Genomic DNA, 7073 nt, shown 5'->3' on the forward strand with positions numbered 1-7073 from the left:
TCATTTTGTTCTTGTATTTTCTTCCAAAATTCTTCTAGGATTTTTTCTGTGTTTTCTTTGGTCTGTCTCTCAATTCTTTGAAGATACCTAAATATAATTCTTTTGCATTCCTTATCAGAAAGTTCCAATGCTGCTTCTTCCTCAGGCTGTGTTCTGGGTCTGTATCCTGCTCCCTTGTTTCTACCACTTGTGTGGACTGTGATGGTCTGAGGCATCATGGTGTTGTTGTAATTAGATCTCTGTTAACTATTTGTTAAGAGCAGCCAAGGGTGAGTCAGGCTTTTTTTGGTGGTTTTTTATTGTTGGCCCGTTGGTGGAGAAGGAGGTAGTGGCTCTCGCTCTGTAAGTGAAGTTGCAGGTGGTGTGGGGATAGTTGTGTCTTATGGGGACTGTTGTTGTCTCCCACTCAGTTAGACACAAATTACAGTTGAACAGCCATCAAAATACTAAAAGCACATGGACAAAAACCACACCATGTAATCACACAAGAACGTAACCAAAAAAAGAAAAAAGGGAAAAAGAAGAAGAAAAACCAAGAAAACCTCCAATATCTGGGGATAGGGCACTAAGAGAAAAAAAGTAGAGAAGGAGAATAATGAAGGAAAAAAAAAAATGGGAAAAATGCAAAAATAAAAACAAGGAACCTGGTTAACCATGAGAAAAAAAAAGGGGAAAAAAAATTTTCAACCAGGAACAGGGAAAAGAAAAAATGCTGAAAAGTAGCACTTGGGAGTGGAAGATTAAGAATAATTAAAAAACAAAAGTATTAATAATAATAGTTGTTTTAAAACAGACAAATATAAGCAAACTAAGCACCAGAAAAAAGAAAGCGAAAAAGAAAAAAAATAAGTGGTGGAGGACAGGACAGGGCACCCAGGCTCCATCTGAGCATACAGACTGTGATGGAGTTCCTGTGAGCCCAGAAGGTAGGTGGGAGTGGGGGATGGCCACACCTCTGTTCACCAAGTGGGTGTGGGGTATAAGAGTAACAAGAGGAATATGGGACCTTTGCAGTCTTGCAGGTCTGGTGTGTCCTTGGGGTTGCTGGAAAGCAGAACGTGTTCTTAAGCCCCAGGAAGCTGCGAGAGTGCTATCTCTTTAAATATCCAAAATAGTCAAGCTGCTTTTAGACCTTCAAAATGGCAGTGTCCTCCAGACCAGCAAAAGTCCACAGCTCAGCCCACTTTTCTTTTCACCTTCTCCATTTATTCCCCAGCCACCAGAGCAGTCCTCCGTGCAGTCCCTGGCTAGCAGGGCTGATTTTTTGGTTAATTCTTAGGTCCTACCACCACTTGGGATTCTCCAAGCTGTCTATGCCGTCAGGATTGCTCAGGATCTCTGTCAGACCGCAGCTCCGTCTGTCTCCTGTTTTGATATTTTCACTCAAATTCTTCTGCTAGTTGGGGTTTAGTCCACTTCTATATCCTTACCTTCAAGGCTCAGGGGTCCAAGATTATCTTCTGTGTCTGTGTTAATTGGTTTCCTTTTTCTTTGTTAAACAGGGTCAGTGCAGTCTTTCTGCCTAGTCCGCCATCTTGCTGGAACTTCGATAAGTGATTTTTTTTAAATGTCAACATTTTGAAAACTAAATTTATAGAATATATTTTCATTGTAAAAATTAAATAGCTATACAGGCCTTTTGGAAAGATTTTTTTCCTTCTACCCTTCATTTATCCTCCCTGCACACAAAAACACACACAGACTTTCTCACATTCATACTCATAAAAGCTCTTATCTCATATTAGAAATTTGAGTAAAGCAGGGTTTCATTATTAACAGTGAAAAACTGATTTTAGAGTTGTTGTTGTTAGGTGCCAGTGAGTCGTCTCCAACTCTTGTTGTTGTTGTTGTTATGTGCCGTCAAGTTGGACCTGACTCATAGTGACCCCTCCTTGGATTTCTGAGGCAATATCACTACAGAAGTAGATTGCCCAACCTTCCTTCTGAGGAGTGGCTGGGAGGTTTGAACCACCAGCCTTCTGGTTAGCAGTCAAGTGCCTTAGGCACTATGCTACCAGAGCTCTCTCCAACTAGCGACCCTATATACAGCAGAACAAAACACTGCCTAGTCCTGTGCCAGCTCCACAATCCTTCCTATACCTGAGCCCATCGTTGTAGCCACTGTGTCAATCCATCTTGCTGAGGGTCTTCCCCATCTTTGTTGGCCCTCCACTTTACCAAGCATGTGATCCTTCTCCAGGGAATGGTCCCTCCTGACAATACGACCAAAGTAGGTGAGACGAAATCTGGCCATTCTTGCTTCCAGGAAGCATTCTGGCTGCATATGATTTTAGAGTTAGGCTAACTTATTTAGTCATTGTGATAAATTATTGTTCCAACAATTTATATTATAATGTGTGTGTATATGTATGTGTGTATTTAATATAAGTCAGTCCCTTTGGAGGGATAGTCATTATGGACTTGTCCACTGAAGAAAATTGGCAGCTGTACCACTATATAAACTTGTATTGGTTAAATTGTCTGCAAGGTTGATTATAAGTGAAACACAGGCTGTCAGCACTGGCGGATATAAGTTTGGAACTTACACTGAGTGTGGATTGTAAGGCCAAAGAGGAGCCAAAGTTTTTAAAGAGAGTGATGCAACCAGATTTTTTTACATAACTTTTTTGAGATACCATGCACATACCATAAAATTTACCCAGTGGTTTGCAGTTTATTCACGGAGGTATGAAACCAACACCATAATCAATTTTTGAACCTTTTTAGCGCATCAGAAAGAAATGCTATATCCATTAGCAGTCACCTTTCAGTTTTTCCTACCCTTCCACCAGATCAAGGCAACCACTATCTATTTCATGTTTTTAAAGATTTGCCCATTCTGAACATTTCATAAAAACAGAATCATACACTATGTGATCTTTTGTGACTGGCTTCTTTTACTTAGCTTAATGTTTTCAAGATTCATCCATGATATGTAGTATGTACCAGTTGTTTTTATGGCTTAATAATGTCATTGTATGGATGAATACACCCAATCTTGTTTATGTATTCCTCAGTTGATGGTCATTTGGGTTCTTTTCACTTTTTGGCTATCATGAATTATACTGCTATGGATATTTGCTTACAAGTTTTTGAGTAGATGCATGTTTTCGTTTCCTTTGTGCACATACATAGAATTGCTGAGTCATATGGCAACTCTATGTTTAACCTTTTAGGAACTACCAGACTGTTTCCAAAGCAGCTGTACCATTTTATGTTCCCACCAACACAGCATTAGAGTTCCAATTTCTCCATATTTTTACCAACACTTGTTATCTGTGACTCACTCCCTCACTCACTGCCGTCAAGTCAGATCCAACTTATAATGGCCCCTACTTGGGTTTCCGAGGAGGTATCACTACGGAAGTAGATTGCCCAACCTTCCTTCCGAGGAGTGGCTAGTGGGTTTGAACCAGCAGCCTTCTGGTTAGAAGTCAAGTGTCTTAAGCACTGTGCCACCAGAGCTTATTATCTGTGAGTAGCTTTTAAAATTTTACTTTGTTTTTAATGATACTAACCTGGAAAGCAGTGTGAAATATTGTCTAAAGTGAGAACACTTATTATGTATTAAATCATAAGGTAGGTACTCTCCATTTCTTTTTCTGATCTTTGCCAGCCCCCTGTGGGGTCGATGATACTATGCCTATTTTATAGGTGAATAAACTGAAGCCTACAGGGCTGACTTGCCTTGAGCAACAGAACTAGTATTTGCTGAAATTTGAACCCAAATTGGTCTGGCTTCAAAAACCTGTGTTCCTTCTTCTACACTTTGATGAGGCCATGTGGACTAGGAAGAATAGACTGAGTCTGAGGCAGATTATCAGATTTTGGTAAGCAGTGGGATTTGGGCAGAAGAGAGAAATGAAACATTTCAAGGTATGTTCTGGAAGGCAATACCATAACTAATTTCAGAAATTCAGGTTCAGAAAAGACAATGAGTTCTTTTTGAACATAAATTGACATTCTTATAGATCATGCAGGTAGAGTTGTCGGGTTGGCAGGTGAAAATATGTATGTGTACGTGGTAATCATGAAAGTTAAAAAGGTCACCCAGATGACAGTGCCCTGGTTGGGGCACTACATAGTGTAGTGGAATGTGGACAGATTTTAGAGTCAGAGAAAGCTGACTTTGAATTCCAGCTCTAGTAGTTACAGTGGGAACCTGGGCAAGTTGCTTAACCTCTCTGAGTTTCCCCATGAATAATTCCCTGCAGGATTATTAGACAATTGAGTGATATAACCTGAGTATAGAGCCTGACAGAGAGTAAGCATCTGATAAATGTTGCTTTCTTCCCCAGAAAAAGCATGTAGAATGACAGTGCTAAAGGGCCAAAAGCATAGTCTTAGGGATTAAGTCTATGAGGTCTTCCTTATATGAAAGAAATGGACAAAAGAGCCAAGAGCTATTGAAATAGATGGATGTACTTCTGTACTGATACTGCCTCAGAAACCCAAGGAGGGGTCACTATGAGTTGGAGCTGACTCGATGGCACATAACAACAACAAGGTGATAATGCTGCTAAAGTCACAGGCAGAAAGTTTCAAGAAGCTGAGGTTAGTCACCACTACCAAATTCTATGTTGTCAGGTAAGATGACTGACAGTGGTCCTTTCTTTGTGGCATTTAGGAAGACTTTGGTATATGGAAGGAGCCCTGATGGTGCGGTGGTTAAGCACTTGGCTACTAAACAAAATGTTGGCAATTCTAACCCACCAACCACTCCACCAGAGAAAGATGTGGTAGTCTGTTTCTATAAAGATTTAATCCATATGGGACATTTCTACTCTGTCCTATAAGGTTGCTATGAGTCAGAATTGATTGATGGCAAAGCGTTGGTATGTGGAGGAGAGCTGTTTGCAATGGGAACCAAAATTTAAGGGATTGAACAATCCCAAGTAGTATATACCCAATTAGTATATAAAGGAAAAGTAATAGAGGAGAAAGACAGTAAAATAAGGAACTTTTCCTGGTAGCATAGTGCCTAAGGCACTTGACTGCTAACCAGAAGTTTGGCGGTTCAAACCCACCAGCCACTCGTCAGAAGGAAGATTGGGCAATCTACGTCTGTAGGGATACTGCCTCGGAAACCCATGGAGGGATCGCTACAAGTCAGAGGCAACACAACAGCACATAACAACAGCAGTAGACTTGAGTGTTCATTCTTTCATTTCATGATTGTCCCAGGTGGTGCTTTGTTGTTGCTGTTCACCTTTGAGTCAGTTCTGACTCAGCGACACTGTGTACAACAGAGTGAAACATTTCTTGGTCATTTATCATCCTCACAGTTGTTGCTATGTTTGAGCCTGTTGTTGCAGCCACTGTGTCAATCCATTTTGTTGAGGGACTTCTGCTTTTTCACTGACCCACTACTTTACCAACCATGATACCCTTCTCTGGGAATTGACCCCTTTTGATAACATGACCAAAATACAAGAGATGAAATCTGACCATTCTCTCTTCTAAAAAGCATTCTGGCTGTACTTCTTCCAAGACACATTTGTTTGTTGTTCTGACAGTCCATGGTATTTTTTGATATTTTTCACTAGCAGCACAATTCACATGCATCAATTTTTCTGGAGTCTTCTTTATTCATTGTCCAGTTATTGAGGCTATTGAAAATACCATGGCATGGCTCAGACACGTCTTGTTGTTGTTGTTATGTGCCATCGAGTCGGCCCCGACTCATAGCGACCCCTCCTTGGGTTTCCGAGGCAGTATCACTACAGAAGTAGGATTGCCCAACCTTCCTTCCGAGGAGTGGCTGGTGGGTTTGAACCGCCAGCCCTCTGGTTAGCAGGCAAGTGTCTTAGTCTTAGTCTTTATTATTTAGCACTTTAAGGAGGTCTTTTGCAGCAAATCTGCCCAGTGTAGTATGTCCTTTGACTTCTTGCCTGCTGCTTCCATGGGTGTTAATTATGGAACCAAGTAAAATGAAATCCTTAACAATTTCAGGAGCTCTGATGGCTTAGTGCCAAAGGCATTTGACTACTAACCAGAAGGCTGGTGGTTCAAACTCACCAGTCACTCCTTGGAAGGAAGACTGGACAATTCACTTCAGTAGAGATACCGCCTTGGAAACCCAAGGAGGGCTTGCTATGAATTGGAACCGACTCAAGGACAGTGAGTTTGGTTTTTATGGTTTTTGCCAACTTCAGTCTTTTCTCCATTTATCATTATGTTGCTTATTGGTCCAGATAGGAGGATTTTTGTTTACTTTATGTTGAGGTATAAACCATACTGAAGACTAATCTTTGATCTTCATTAGTAAGTGCTTCAAATCTTCTTCACTTTCAGCAAGCAAGTTTGTGTCATCTGAATATCAGAGGTTGTTAATTAGTATTCCTCCAATCCTGAAGCCACATTCTTCTTCATATAGTCCAGCTTCTTGGATTATTAGCTGAGCATACAGATTCAGTAAGTATGGTGAAAGGATACAACCCTGATGCACACCTATTCTCATTTCAAATTATGCAATATCCCCTCATACATGCATCTTGGTCTATGTATAGGTTCCTTATGAGCACAGTTGTGTTCTGAAATCCTATTCTTTGCAATGTTATCCTTAATTTATTATGATCCACACAGTTGAATGCCTTTGCCTAGTCAATAAAACACAGATAAACATCTTTCTGGTTTCTTTGCTTTTAGCCAAGATCCATCTGACATCAGCAATGATATCTTTCATTCCACACCCTCCTCTGAATCCAGCTTGAATTTATGGCAGTTATTGACTAATATACAGCTGCAACTACTTTTGAATTATTTTTGACAAAATTTTACTTGTGTGTGATATTAATGATATTGTTTGATAATTTCTACATTCTGTTGGATCACTTTTCTTTGGTAGCACAAATATGGATCTCTTCCCTTTGGTTGGCCAAGTAGCACTCTTCCAAATTTCTTGGCATAAACAAGTGAACACCACCAGGACTGCATCTGTTAGTTGAAACGTCTCAATGGATATCCCATCAATTCCTTGTTGTTGTTGTTATGTGCCGTCGAGTCAGCCCCGACTCATAGCGACCCCTCCTTGGGTTTCCGAGGCAGTATCACTACGAAAGTAGGATTGCCCA

This window comes from Orycteropus afer, unplaced genomic scaffold (genome assembly GCF_000298275.1).
Source record: "Orycteropus afer afer isolate SDZICR_OR568_19922 unplaced genomic scaffold, OryAfe1.0 scaffold00011, whole genome shotgun sequence".
Taxonomy (NCBI): Eukaryota; Metazoa; Chordata; class Mammalia; order Tubulidentata; family Orycteropodidae; genus Orycteropus; species Orycteropus afer.